The 15648-nt window shown below is 44.8% G+C and overlaps 1 long non-coding RNA gene across 1 annotated transcript; it reads right to left on the bottom strand.

Moving 5' to 3' along the window:
- Window positions 1–437: 437 nt before the first annotated feature.
- LOC147650668 (uncharacterized) lies at window positions 438–14772 on the bottom strand. The gene is made up of 4 exons (XR_015275586.1): window positions 14671–14772; window positions 3861–4009; window positions 3118–3674; window positions 438–2151 (listed from the first exon to the last, which is right to left on the bottom strand). It is a non-coding gene; the product is annotated as an uncharacterized LOC147650668 (long non-coding RNA).
- Window positions 14773–15648: the final 876 nt, after the last annotated feature.

Raw genomic sequence — 15648 nt, forward strand, 5'->3', positions numbered from 1 at the left:
TACACTTCTGGGGTTTCTCTCTCGTCTCACCTCATCTGAGCAAGTCAATTAATCTCGCTGCATCTCAGTTTCCCTGCCTGTAAAACAGATAATCATGTGGGCACCACCCAGCGTGGTTTAATCGAAGTGCTGGCATCTCCCCTGGCTGCAGAGGTACCGTGGGTTCTTTATCTGAAGCCAAGTAAAAAGCTGCTGCCTGACTGGTCATTCTACCTGCCAAACCACCAGCAGTCTCTGCCCACCCCCAGGATTTGCTGGGTCACCTCCCAGGACCTCCCTGCTGTGGCTCTGTGCCGTGGGAGACCCTGCTAAAAATAGCAGTGCTGGCACTTCTGCTCTGGATGCTGCAGTTCATCCATTTTTCTTTTTTAAAGAGCTGATTTTACTGACATTTCTTTTGGGGGGAAAAAAAGAGGGAGGGAGAAAAAGAAATCATTCAATTAGAGATGAAAATAATGGCCCCATTAGGCAGTCACTGCTGGATCAGGCAGGAGGGAGGTGAAATGCAAAGTTCTTGTGTTTGGAGGGAGGGTGTGTGGGGTGTGAGGGGCTCCCTTGCAAAAAGTGCCAGTGTGACGTGAGAGGGGCAAAGCCACAGAGGGAAACAGCCCCAGAGCGATGATGGGACTTGCCCAAGGTTGTGCACCACAGGCAGGAGCAATGTCCATCTCTCCTGGGAGGACAGACCACCCCAGACCACAAAACCTCTCCAGTATCTCCCCCACCCACAGTGATTCCTCACAGCACTACAGAGCACTGCTCTGAGCCTCTCGTGCAGTGAAAAGCAACACAATTATGTTAAAATGTACCAATTAAACAAGTTTTCTACAGAGGAAATTGCTGCAGACATGCCATAGCTCTTCAGGAGGAGGCATCCATTAGTGCTAAATGTGCTGGTGGCCCTGGCTATAGAGACACTGGCCTGTTTGGACTGGGATGGACAAGCTCAATCCTATTTCAGTTATCCTACCAAACAGACAGTGGCTGTTAATTATTTTAGTCACTAATTCTACCCACAATCCAGAGGGGAAAAGTTTTGTATCCCATTACCATATCCCTTGCATCAACTAATGACTCCAAAGATAAACATATTTAAATTAATAGTAATTTCTACATGCTTTGTGACAACTCTCTTTCCGGCATACAGTCTTCACACACTCCCTATTTTTATGCAGAAAAATGTATTGTGTTAAAGCTTGGAGAGCTTTTTATTGGGTATTTTTGGTATGCAATGAGTGCTTTTCTGGCATTAGTCCATCTTATGCCCACTTGGATTTTAAGGAGACACTAAGTGGCTCTGACATGAGTAGAGGAGGGTGAGCAAATGGAAGGAAGCATAATTGGAAGAAATGATAATAATGAAAAAAGATGAACTTTTCAAGACTCAAAGAGGACTGTAAGAACCCCTCTAGAGTGTGGAGAATCTCCACATTTCCCAACAACAATGTACACCAAGAAAAAGGCTGTAGGTGTGCAGCTAGTGTAGATACACAAGCAGCTCATGGGAGCCGTGTCAGGCTGAAGCCCGTCTTCTGGAAACTCCTTTGTGTTCTCAGTAAACATCTTCTTCCATACAATCCATCAGCCATCCTCCCAAGATTTCAGATTTTCATTGGAAAACCACAGTTTTGTTTATGGCAATGAATTTCTTAGCATAATTTGTGGTTTAGGGGTGGGGAAAGGTTGATTTACTATAAAATAATAATAAAAAACACCCAAATGGCCATATCTTCTCATTTTCTCATCCAGTTCCTGTTAGTCTGTGCTCATCCATATTAAAGCACAGTAGGAAGGGGTTTTTTGGGTGGGGTTTGGCTTTTTACAATGCAACCCTAAAACAACATTTGGAAATCAGGTGCTGACGTGTCTGAATGGGTGTGCTGAGCCTTCAGAACAATTTTTGTAACAGGCAGACAGGTGAAAAGGAGAAATCACAGGAGGATTCAAATGTCTCATAAAACACAAGAACCAACCTGAGAGCTCACATGGTGCTGAAACAGATGGCTTTCTGAGAGGTAATCTGTTTTCTCAATTTGGTGCTGTGGAAGGCACATAAACATTTCCTAAGGAGAAGATGACTCCTTGTCTTTTGATAAAAGGCACCTGCCCTCCACGCAGCCGCTATCTGAACAAGGACAAAGAGAGAGAAAGCTACAAAAAAAAATAAAAATTATATAAAAATCATGTTGCGTTTTTCAAGTCTTTGTTGGAAAAAGGATGTAGAGAGGGTGAATATTCCTAATTATTATCTGAGCAGCATTCACAGACTGTAGCTTTGGGGAAGCCTGTGGCAGGTTAAGAGAGCACATCAGCAAGCGCACACAAATGAGAAGGTACCTGCTCAAAGGAAAACAATGCATAAAACATCCTGCTTATGCAAATATATGATGATGACATTACCAGGAGCTGATTAGAAAATAAATCTGATTTTCTTAGGGCCCTTTTTATCAACAACTCACTGTTTTTTAAGAGGTGTCTGGTGGCTGTAACCATGGCTCATTCCTCCATATTTGGCAGGCCCCTGAGGTGAGGTCCAGTCATTTGGAAATTAGCAGAGGAAGGAAGGCTCCTGCTCTCAGGGTGTCCTGCAAGCAAGGCTCCAGGCATGGCTGATGAACACACCAGGGTGGTTTTTGTGCCTGCCACAGGGGAAATGGATCCTGTAATCTGTGTTCCTGCTCCTAAGGATGCTCACACATACATCAGTTCCTCTCCAGCCTCCTCTCGCGCACCATGCAGCAGAGGGACAAATAGTGAAACAACTTGCAGAATAGGTTGGTTAGAAGTTCACTTCTTGCTGTGTTTACAAAGGTTTAGAACTTCCCTGTTTTCACTGCAGGGGCAGAGCCACCAGGACATGGCAGGAATGCTCCATCTGTATGGACTGCTCTGGTCCCGGACACCAAAGAGCAGCACTGTCTCCTTTGATGGTGTTTGCTGCTAGCAAGAATTTTCTGATAAACACTGCCCATTAGCACATCCTGCAAGTGCCTTTCCTAAGCCCATCTCTTCCTGGCATCCATGACCTGCAGGGACTGGTTCCTAGCTCCACAAATTGGCACCAGATCACATTAACAGATGGCCTCGAGTACACACGTGCCAGGACTCATTACGCACCTCTTTTTTTCTTATTTTTTAAGAGCCGTGTATGGACTCTGTCCAAGTATGTGGCAACATCTCTCACATCTGGGATCACGGTGATAGCTCCTTTCTTGTATAACAAAGGTGTGTCTCATCTGTGATGTGCTCCACAGCTCTCACTCACACCCGAAGGGAGGGAAGCATCTGTCTGGTTGGAGTAAAGAGCTGTGCATTCCTTTCGGGTAGCCTGGAGTGAGCTGCTGGCAGCTGACACAAAATGCAGCTGCTGGGATCCATCCAGTCCTCAGCAGATCTTCCCAGCCAAAGAAAACCTCAAATGCTCCCTCAGCTGATGTTCCTGCAGCAGCTGCAGCACAGGGAAAACAGGGCATGGAAGAGTAGGAATTTTCTGGCAAACAGCAGCAGGTGGCCAGCAAAGCCCAAGGAAAGGGCAAATGGAGCCTGGAATCTCCTTCCTTGGTGATACTCAACAGCTGGGTGGATACAATCCTGAGTACAGTGCTCTCAGGGATCCTGCTGAAGCAGGGAGGTTGGACCAGGTAACCTCCAAGTCCCTTCCAGCCTTACCCATCCTGTGAATTTGTGATTTCACTGCTCAGGGATCATTTCTGGGCTGTCTCCATGGCAGAGCTGGTCAGGGAACCTCTTAGAGGAGGCAGCTAAAGGACACAGGTACCACAGCCACACCCTAATCCACCAAACTCTGCTTTTGAAGCTTTTAGTTTAATTTGCATAACTTTCAGGTCTGTGTTATTTACCTGATGGAGAAAGACTCATCCCTTTGTCTTCCTGAAGATCATCACAACTCTGGTGTCTCCCCTTTGTGTCAACCTCAATTTTTTTTTTTTTCCTTGGGAAAAGTATGTTGTGCACTGATCTGTCAGTCACTTCTTCAGGGATATGGAATCTATAAAAAAGAAAAGCCTGGTTTTAAATGACATGCCACACTAAACTGCCTCATTACCTCCAAAGTGAGATGAAATACATTCTCTCTACGTATTATTTTTTCCCCTACTTCTCAGTATTATTCTTCATTCATGGGAATGGTGTTTAGCTTGGAAGATTATAGACTGGTCATAACCAAAGAAAAGGAGAGAAAGATTTACTCCAATCATGTCAAAGGGACCTCAGTGAGTATTAACTGATAAAGCATACACAGGTCTCAGCACCCCCTCACAGCCCGCCTGTGAATTTATCCGGCTTGATAAATGGGAGCAGTTTACAGAGCAGGCAGAAATTGATATGGGAGAGGTTTCTGTCTGGAATGCTCTGTATAAATTACTGGATGCTTATCTGTGAGTAATTCCCTTGCATATGCTAACTGTCCAGACACTTAGAGCCCATGGCAAAGACATTAGATAACCTTCGATTCACAATTGCTGGGGGCAATCTTCAAGGTAAATAAATAGTTCATCTCCTTCAGACCCAAATGATATATCTGTTTCCTAGCACCACAAGTACTGGTCTAGAAATGGATACTTCAGCTACAATTTTTGAGCTGTCCTTCCTTTTTTTTTTTTTTTGTGCCTGCAATTTGTGTCTGCATTTCATGTAATTTAACAGCCTGCTACTCCTGCCTTGCTGCTTTTATCCATGAGGTTTCTAATGTCCCCATCCAGGTAGGTGGACAGTTGAAAATATGATTTTTAATCTTTCTCTTTTTTGCCATACACATTCTATTGAGGCCACAAACCACCCCAAGCACCTTCTTTTATTTGTCTGTTTGGCAATTTTGCCCACAGCTCTTCCTTGCTACAAACTTATGTGCTGAGCTGAAAAGGAAATATTTTTCTACTGAGTTTGCAGTCTTGAGATCAGAATTGATCTGAGCAAAAAGTGAGGCCAGGATGCAGGCAGGGTGGAAATCAAGCAGTCAGTACATAAAGACAAGAGCATTTCCAGCACTCAGACAGGTGAGTGACAAATATCATCCTTTTCTGATAGAACTCCCCCACCCCACCTTAATACAGATATTGCATAGTGTTTGTTGAGCATCAGCCGAATTTATAGCTCTATTTCCTAGAAATAAAATCACTATCTCTGCCTGAAAGTCAAAGCAGATTTTTTTTTTTTCTCCCTAAAGGAATTGCATTGGCACTTTCAGCCCATCTTGCAGCCCAGTGCCAACCAAGTGTAAATGAAGCAGGAGGGGGAAGTTCATTGCACCAAGAGGAAACTTTAGGCTGCAGGCAGTGTACAGCAGCAGATCTAAACCAGATGGGTGGAAGCTGCTGCTTCTCCAGACACCAAGAGCAAAGCCAGGGATTCCCATCCTGTTGTGGCCCAGCTCCTGAGCCATGGGAAATTTGTGTCTCACTGTGAGGGTGAACTGGAGCTGTGACCAGCACGTGGCCAAAACCATGGTGTGCTGTCCCTGCCTGGAGACACAGCCCTCCAGGGAAGACAAGCACAAGGCTCAGGGGTCCCAGCTGCTGCCTTTGGTTTAAATCTGCTGCTACCCTTCAGTCAAAACGTGCACCATCAGGCTGAGGTGCAATAAGCTGAACAAGATGGCCTGCACAAGCCTCCTCACCACAGCCATGAAATAAACTGGAAATTATTAAAACCTAGGACGCTCTTCACCCAGCAGTATTCTTTGCTCTAACTTTTGCTGCATAACAAGCTGTGCTGGTAAGTGCAGCTTCCCCTGGCAGTTACCAGTGAAGCTGGCTCTGTTTGTCTGCTGGATTTGTATTTCCCAGCTCTGGAAGAGGTGCTGATCCCATGCCTCAATCTTGGCATTGCCAGAGTCCCTGGCAGAAAGCTGTGCACAGATCCTTCCACAGGGGAATACTTCATTAATCAAGTGCTGACAGTCCTTCTCACTGTTTTTTTTTTCCCACATGATAGCCAAACACGTCATTTTTGCTCCTGAGAGGTGTTGCATGCAGTCCTTCACAGCACAACCACACCACCCAGGCCCCAGCAGTGGCAGAGGGTCTGGAGCTCAGCCTGTAGCCCTGGGGAAGGGAGCAGAGCTTCCCAACACACAGCCAGGATCTCGTACAGATGCAGAGACAGAGCTTGTCTTTTGACAAACTCCTTCCACCTTCTGGGTTTAACAGCTGGTGACAGCCCATGTCTGCTGACCCCTGTGAATGCTGGAAGCTGTGCCACCATCTCAGGCTTGGCTGCCACCATCTCAAGGCCAGTTAACCCATCCTTTCCTCAATTTTCCATGTGAAAGCAGCCCTCAGCAGCTGTCCAGATGTGCAAGGCACAGTTAAATATCTAGAGTCCGTAGCCCCAGCCAGGGGCATCCCACCCCCAGAATGGGGATATCCCAAGATTTTATATGGAGGCAAAACAACTCTCATTTTCAATAGCATCCCTGGTATTTTGCAAGCTTTTTTTGGCTGCCATTGCACATTGAGCTAATGATATTGGAGAGCTGTCAGAACTGAATCCAGCTATGCCCAGTCCAAGCTCAGCACGTGCAGAGATGGCCCCAGATAGTTTCTCCCCACATTCATTATGGTCAGTTACACTGATGCTCAGATTTACCTATTCACACAGATTTCTGAAATCCTTCAGAGGTTCCCTGCCATTGTGATGGTGTTTGAGTGCCCAGGAGACCTGAGCTCTTCCCCCTCACTCCAGCTGTGTTGTGAGCAAGTGCACAGCTGGAGAGATGCCCAGTTGGGATGGACATCGGAGAAGCTCAGCCCTCTTTGGCCTCTTGCCCACCAGTTCTTGCTCCTAAGAACCTGAAGGCATATTTTACATCACAATTACTTTTTTCTTTCACAAAAAGCTGACATTATTGATTATTAAAGGTCAGTGAGAGGAAGAAATATCTTTACATTTGCCTCTTTAGCTGAAATTTGGGAGTTACTGCCCATCTGCCAGGGTAGAGATGGAGATAAGCCCAAAGTTCAAACTCAGCAGCAACTTACAACTCCTCTAGACCTGGCCAGAGCAAATAACATCTCCCACCACTGCCACATGCCTGTGATTTGGGTCAAAAAAACCTTTTGCTGCATGCTTGCAACAATTTGCACAGATTTCTTTACATCCAGGGTCCAACAAGTGCTCTGTGCAGAAGAGAACTGGGTACCGGTTTCTTTCTCTGTCTCAGCAGAAACATTTATGTTTCCATCTCACAGGAGAGAAAATCTAGATGCTATTTTTTCCTCCTCATGGCTTGTTGCAACAAGGACTCTCCCTACTACCTTTCCCAGAGGGGAGAAGAGTTGCCTTCATTTCTAAATTTAGATTTAATGAGTGCAAAATGAATAAGGCAGCAGGGGAACCTAATCTGGTTAGCAGAGCAGCAGCAGAAAGCACAAGATGCTTGAGTACAGCATTGGGTTGTGATTTCCTGTGCTGAATCCGCAGGAGCATTGGTTTTGTGGATAAACAGCTGGGTATGAATTCGGCAGGCAGTCCTTACTGCTGGTGATGAGAGCAGAGCTGAATTTGGCCCTGAGCAAACACACCTTCCTGCTGATCTTGCTGCTTGGATGCTGTTTTTGAAGGGGGAAACAGCACAGGCTGGAATATACAAAGTTCTGTGTAAAATCACCCCCTTGGCAGAGCTTGCAGAGGTACTTGTCTCCTAAGAGGCACCCTCTGTCTGTCCCTGCCATCGTCCTGCTCTCGGGTCTGGGGGGGCCTGGGGTGCCCCTCTCCTCCACTCCTGGAGCACTACAGGAGCTCAGATCATTCACTAATTCAAAACAAAATTATTTGCTGCATTCATTCAACTTCAAGATCTCCAAAAAAATCTCTATCAACACACCTTAGTTTTGCTCCAGACTTGATTTTCCAAGTCCCTACTGCTGCCCTTCACCCCAAACTTGCATTATCCTTATTATCCTTCCCATCCCTCACGGCCCAAAAAAGAGAGTGCTACTGAGCTCAGCTCCCCTGCCTGGCTGTCCTGATCTGCAAAATATCCAAATGGGTAGGATGTCCTGACTCTTGCAGATAAGATTCTCAGAAAGTGTTTCCTCCAAGAACCCAAACATTACAACCTCAAATTTCTTCTTGGGGAGTCGCTCCATGGGGGAAAAGAAAAAAGAATTTGCCACCAGTGTAACCAAAGTAGCTTCAGTGCCCAAAAGTACAAAGCAGAACGTGTACACAGAGATAAAATATTCAAATTCCACTTCAGGGCATTTTAAGGCAGAATTAGCACCTGGCACTTGTCAGAAATGGCAGAGGATAGCTCATGATGTTAAATGATCAAGGCACTTGCTTTGGTCTCATGTGAAAGCCGAAACTATCTTCAGAAACCATAAATTCTGCTAATCCTGTGCTGATGCTGCCACTTTCTGTGGTGTCCTGGGGCTTCCTTGGAGGTCTGTGGACCAGAGACACATAAAGGATGCACAGACTGAATTTCAAAGGCATCTCTGCTCCCAAAATTTCTAGTGAAGTCGTCTGAGGAGACTGCAATGCTCCAATCCTTTCCTAATTAGATCAGCAGTCTCATCACCTCCTGAGAGGGCTTGGTGTATCCTCTGGCTTTTAAAAGAATTCTGTATCAAAAGCAGAGATCCGACAAATTGGAGCCTCCTCAAATACAGAAAGAAATGTAAAGAAAATAAAGAGCTTCCCCCATCACAATTTTGAATAATGACAGCTGCAGAAATAACACTTGTTTGTAAATAACCCATGACCCTCTTCATCCAAAGGGATCTTGGTAGCAAATTAATCAATGTTTTTCTCAAGACATAGAGGGCATTAATAACATGCTTGGCCAGTTTTCTCACTTGAATTTTAGCTTTTTCAAGGCTGTGACCACACATTCCCAGAAGAAGAAATAGATAACATTATCTTTAATTTCTCACTAATTTACAATGGGCTTATTTTCAGGGGATGGAGCAGATATAATTTATTTTTATACACACTTTATTTCAGGGGATGAATGCAAACAGAAAGCACCATCAATTACTCAATCAAGCATGGAGGCAGCAAATCAGCTGGGTATGAGCAAGGAGGGTCAATTATCCCCCTATATAAGATATTTCTGCAGTATATAAATAAATACAAAAGGCTGGATTTATGTTTCAGTGCTCTCACATTGCCTGGCATCACACAGATATTTAATGTTTATTTGCCATTGTTGTTATGAGGGTTCATTTGTTCAAATGGGTGTAAAGATGACCCTGGATCTGTGTCTTGTAGCATTTCCAGGGTGAGCTGATAGGACAAAGGAAGAAAAAGAAAAAGGAACTGTTATTACCCCATTTTATGGGTGAAGAGTGAAGGTCTAAGGAAACAAGGCTGAGTGGAAGTGTGTAGAGGACTGAGAGGTGACTCCTGTGCTCCAGGCACAGTGTGTGTCTTCCCAAGAAGATCTACACCTCAGAAATTCAGCGAGCAGCTGGGAAACTGCAGCTTTGTCCTCCCCAGCTCCAACCAAATGAGTGGGATTAGAGATGCTTAGAGGTAACAGGTGGCCCAGAGGTCACCAGGGAGCCAAACCCTCACATCTATAAACCCTGCGGGTGAGATCTGCACAAGCCAAAATGAGCAAACCATGGTGAAGTGTTTGTGAGGATTTATATAAATGGTGCTTGAGCGTTTTCCTTGGGGATATTCCTGCCCTTTGCCACGAATCTTCATACAAATTATATTTTTGTGTGCAAGACCAATTGTACAAAGGAAAATGCTCAGAAATATTCATTTGAGTGAGGTCTCACTACAAAGAAATCTTTGTGGCGTATGAAAGTTTCAGTCCCTCAGAGAATGAATTGAAGAAATACAATCTAGGTAACACATTTTGCAAACCAGAAAATAGCAACAAAAGGCTGGCAAAGAGCCAGGTGCCATAGAAATGAACTCGAGGACTGAGATACATCACAGACTGTGTTTGAATAAGGAACATTGTCATAAAAAACAAGCCTGTTCATTCATGAATAATACAGGACCCAGGGACAGGTCTGAATTTGTCATGTAAATTATTTACTGTAACTATGAAATGGCCACCTGTCTGGACTTGTTGCAGCATTTGAAACACAGCCCATTAAATAAAAAAAAAGGAAAAGATAAAGTTGATTGAGATGAAGAAGAACTTCTTTGGTCCTGCAGAGTGGGATGGAGACCTGTCTGCCAAAGCCAGTCTGACCCAAAGCTGATGAGACAGCAGCTCTTAAAAAAACACAGCACCTTCACGCCCAGCATTAGCAATTGTTAGAGATGGAATAAAATCTGCACTGTAAGAACTCTAAAAGACATTTCTCTGGGTTCTGCCTCCACCAGCCTGTTCCCACCACCTCAGCTCAGTCAGCTCCTCCATGGTGACATGCAGCTCTGTGCAGCCTGAGCTGCTCAGGATTTCAGTGTGGGCTTTTGTTTCTTGTTTTTTTATTTTTTTTTTAACCTGTTGCTCTATAAAGTGCTTCCAAAAAAATTAAAAAAATAAAAAATCCCTACAGACCAATAATGAACAAGAGTTACTTCAGAAAGGCACTCGGCATTCTTGTTTAAATAACCTCTTTTACTCCTCCATTGCCTCATTTTTCTCAGGGTTGTCATAGAGAGGAAAATATTGATGAGCTGGTGGTGTGTAAGGGACCATGGATGAGAGCAAAGTCATTTAGTCTGTTCTTGAAAGTATTATTTTTGACCTATTTATCTGGTGTGTGTAGCTACTGTGTCCCTGTGCTCCCTCATGCCAGTTTGGTCATTGGGAAGAGCATCCTGCAGCAGAGGCAGTGCACAGACATGGTTAATGCTGCACTGCCTGGGACTAGAGCAGTGTCTGTCATGTTTAATACATCCTGAGAAAGCAGACACCTTGTAGCAGGCAAGTCAATAGGTTGTTTAATTATACAGAGCTTCCAGAAGGAAAAACCTCATTTTCACCTCTCTAAAGAAAGGAAAGGTCTCAGGTGTCTGTGCATTAGATCTTAAGAATGTCCCATCAAAACACAGGTTGCTGCAAAGGTTGTTACTTTTTAAGAGAAATGTCTTACTGAAATCAGCAAGGTCTCTGCTCTCTCCTATGAGAAAGGAGATGAATGAAAGCAGGCAGTAGGTTCTAAGACTGCTTTCCCCAGAAATAACCCAACACTTTTCTTCCTGGTGCATTGCAGCCTTGTTTGCACTTAGCCAGAAAACTGGAAAAGAACTAAAAGGTGAATGATGCCAGGCCAGGCTGTCTCTGAGTTTTAACCATCAAAAGGCTCCTTCAGCAGCAGTAACATTACTATTGGAAAAGTCCAAGACAGAATGTATGATGTGGATCAAGAGCTACTTACAAACTCCAGCCCTTCTGGAAGCTCTTTGTTGAAGACTTTCCTCTGGATATTTTTTCCTGCCCTTGCTGAAACACGCAGTTCTGTTTCCAACCCACACATAGCATTTGTCCTCTTCAGGTCTCACAACTCCTCTGTTTACACTGGAAGGCAGCACTGCCAGCAGAATAGTTTTGACTGTAGCAGTATATTAACCAAACATCCTAATTAACTGATTCACCCTTTTATTGTCTCACATCTCTGTTATCACTGGGCCTGCTGTGCTCTAACAATGCTTTTAAAAGTCTAACTTGTTTTTTCTCCCCTGGCTTTTAAACACCCTCACATTCCCATCTGCAGCTTTGTATAAAGATGCACATGATAAAACAAACATGCTTTTTGCAGGTTCCTTCACCTTCTGAATGCAGCCCCCAAAAGGTGGCTGCCCTGCACGTTTCTAAAGCTTCAACCCAATCTGTGACCAGATAAATACAGCTGCAGTGATAGCAGTAGCTAACACCAGTAATGGCAATAAGAGGGCAGGGAAAGGAGGGACAGAACGGGGAACCAGCTCAAATAATATTTTCTGAAAGACTGTCCTAAATGTTATTAACCTGATTCTCCTCTGCCATCAAAATTACACCGAGGGATCTCCGGTTCAATGAAATTCAGACCATGAAAGACCAACAAAATCCTTTCTGTTAACAAGCCCATAAACTAATGGCACTTGAAAAACTCGGCACACCAGGCTTTATGACCCGCAGTGAAACAGATTAGAAGTAATACAAAGGCAAAGAGAGCCCCCTAAAACCTTATCTTTAGCTACAAAGAGCGTTCTTGTGCTGAGCAGGTTTTGGTTTGCAGCTCAGCACCTCCTTCTGCATCTCCAGAGGCATTTATGGTTCAGCAGCATGTTTCCACAATATTGGAAAAAATTAAAATAAATCAAACACCTTTTTGTCATTTCAACAAAGAAATGTTCTGGCTTCATACAGAAGTCTAGATGTTTCCCAAGCTGCTCTGCTCCTTTCCAGACACATTTGGAAGTCGTGTGGGTGTTAGCACTGGATGAGTGCTGATTTCAGTGGGGAATTTGCACATGTCCTGAATGGAGAAGATGCTTTGTACATACCCAAGGCCTGCAGGAAATAGTCTCCAGGATTTCTGGTGAAAGGATTCCTAATGAATCTAAGGGGAAGGGTAGCATTCAGCATGCTCTAAGGGTTACCACAAAAACATCATCACCTCAATCATTCATTTTATTGGCTCAGCTGTCCCTTTTCTCCTGCATATGAAGGGAGGGTTGGAGAGCTAAGTTTAAGACAGAAAATCAGGATGAGGCTCCACTCCACCCCAAGGATTTCTTAGACTCCTGGATTTCTGCTTGCTGAATTTCTGTACTCATCTGCTGGCATCAGCCTGAGGACCTCTGCTCACTTTGCACAGGCCACCCTGCAGCCTTTGGGCCACATTCACTCCTCAATGCCACCCTGAGTCCACCTGAGAATAAGATAAAAATTTCCATCCCCTTTGTTCTCCCACCTCTCAGCAGAAATTTTCCTAACTTGCTGGATAATGAGACCATTTTTATTCTTTCTGGCCATCTCCTAAAGGTGAAAACGGGCCCTCTGCTGAACATCAGCTTCCCAGGCCCAAGACTTTTAATGAAAACCTCAAATTCCTTTATTTAAGACCAGCGAGGTGACTAATGGACTAAACAGCCTGAGAGGTGGAGGAAAGGCCCTGCAGAAAGCACTGTGGCAGCCAGCAGGGTCCCTGTGCTGAGCTAATGCTCCTGACATCCAGCCGGCCCCACAGACCTCAGCCAGGGAGCAAACTCCCCTGAGCTGCACTTTGCCCTCCTCAAGCAGCAATTTCACACCCACAAGGCCAGGAAAAACACCCTATTTCTACAGCTGCCCTGCAGCTTCGTGGATTTTCACTCCCCAAATAAGCAGTCTCCTGCTGAGAAGTCAGAAAAACACAGGCTGGGGCTCTGCAGCCTGTGCTCAAGGGCGGTGGGACACGAGCAGGCCCAGCCCCTGAACACGGTGCTCCCAGTCTGAGGATGAGCCCTGCTCAAGCATCTTCCCCTGCCAGGCTGGGAAGATGCAAATTTGCACAAGAGCAGACACAAAGCCAATTTTAAAACCAACGCTGGCCTCAAGCTAACAGGAGAAAAATGCACCATTAGCTTTGATTTTTAAATACATTAGTTATTCTCTCAAAGGCTGGATCAATGGAAAAAGGAAACTGAGCTATAGATAAACCTTTAATTGCTTAGAAGTAGGATTCATCCTCACACTGCCTGGCCAGAGCACAGCCTTCTGCTGGGTGTCTGTGTGCTCCTGCATTCCTTCAGAGCAGCTGGGCCTGCTCCCACATCCCCAGTGACCACCAGGCCAGTCAGGCACTCAAAATATTTTTCTGGTGGGGTCTGGATTGGCAAGAGGCATTTGTGAAAAGTTCCAGAAGGTATATGTGCATTTGTGTCTCAAAATAGAACTAAACACTGAATTTCAGAATTTCCACAGAAGTGTAGCGTTAAGCAGAAAATATTGCCTGAAGGCAATCAAAACATTTCATTTTGATAAAAGCCCAAATACTCCAATTTATTTTATATGCTGCAAAAATTCAAGCTACAGTTTCCCAAAGAAAACTCTAAATGCTCCAATTTCAACAAGATACTGCGAGCTCATCAGCTTTTGTTTGAATGAAATAGCACTGAAACAGAGATATTCCCACAAAAAGTCATAATTTGGAGAAAATCACATTTTTTTCCCCTCGCTGGGAATATTCTAACTGGCTGTATGTAGCAGTTTGGTTTTGCATTTTGCCTGCAGAGCCAAAGACATTTGTGTGGAGGGACACCTATTTGTCACAGGAGCGACAGGAAAACAGAAACAAGGGATAAACACCTAACTTTGCCCTGCCTTGAACAATGTGGGATCTGTCCCTCTTCTCTGGCTGCCTGAAAAAGGCTCTTCAGAGAGGGTTTGTGGCACAGAGTCACAATTCTAATGATGTTTTATCCTTCCAACAATCTGCAACTGCTCTCTACGGTCACACACCCAAGCCAGGGCTGCTGCCAGCACAGGGAATGCCCCAACACAAAACCAAACCAGGTTCTCCCACAAGCCCTCCAGGCCACTCTGCCAGCTCAGGAGAACACAGATCATCTAAAACTTCAGGAGCTGAGCACGGCTGGTGCAGAGCTAAGAGCTTCTGCAGAGCACATTGCCTGGAGCATCACAGCCTTCTCCACTTGGAGCTCCCCAGAGTTCATCTCCAGTCACTGCCTGAGAGCCAGCTCAGGATGGCTTCAGGAAGGCTTCCAGCATCACAGCCTCCCTGGGCTGGGCACCAGAACATCAAGACTTACCCAAGTTCCTGGAACACCAAGGAGGAGAAAGAGCAGAGAAGGCTGAAAGGGGCAGGTAAACTGGTGCTGTTGATGTGACCCAACTGTGAATCCTTCCCAATTAAAGCAGGGCTCACAGCACAGCCACACACAGGCCCTTGTTGCTAATTAGAGAGGGTTGAGCACTGACACATTAACCTCCCAGTCTCAAAACATTAACTTTACCAGGTGTAATATCTTCTAGGTGACATAAAGGTTAATAGTCTGCACCCACAACAGAATCCAGCTCGGTAAATACACAATTAACCAGATTCTGTCAGACGTAGCAGCAAAAAATGAAAGGTCTAGGATGGCTAAAGGGAAGCCCTGGAATGCTGGGTGTGATGTGTGCTGGTATGTTCATTCAGGAATGGCCAGCAGAGCAAGCAGGAGTGATGCCTTCAGAGGGAGCTTGCACAGACCTCAACACTGCCAGGAGCTGGGCTAAGGCAAAGCAATGAAGTGAAATAAATAAAAAGATTCTTCGCTGTCAACATTTAACAAAACATTTTTTTTCCCCAGACTTCCTCCCTCATCCCTCCTGAACTATTCTCCAAAGCTCCCGTTGCTGGAAAGTGAATTCAAAGCAACAGTGGTTGGATTCAACTCGTGTGCAACAAAATTGGGTTGGTTTTTTTTCCCCTGACTTCTAATCTTTGTTTTGCTCTCTGCCTTTCAGAAGAGGGAATTGGAACTGGAAAGGATAAGAAATGGAACAAACAAGGAATAAGTGAATTTCAACTCAGTTGGCATGCAATTGCCTCGTTTAGCATCATTTTGTAGAAGCTTAGGAGAAAACTTTCTTTTGATATACCAGATTTTAAACATTTAAAAATAAAGGGTGAAAGAAGTGATTACTTTTATTCTGACCAGTGCAGCAGCTGGAACAAGTGGAAGTGTGTGTCACTGAATCCTCAGGGATATGTCACCCTCTGGGCCCAGTCCCAGGGCAGCAGGAGC

The sequence above is a fragment of the Cyanistes caeruleus genome, chromosome 13 (assembly GCF_971803275.1).
Source record: "Cyanistes caeruleus chromosome 13, bCyaCae1.hap1.1, whole genome shotgun sequence".
Taxonomy (NCBI): Eukaryota; Metazoa; Chordata; class Aves; order Passeriformes; family Paridae; genus Cyanistes; species Cyanistes caeruleus.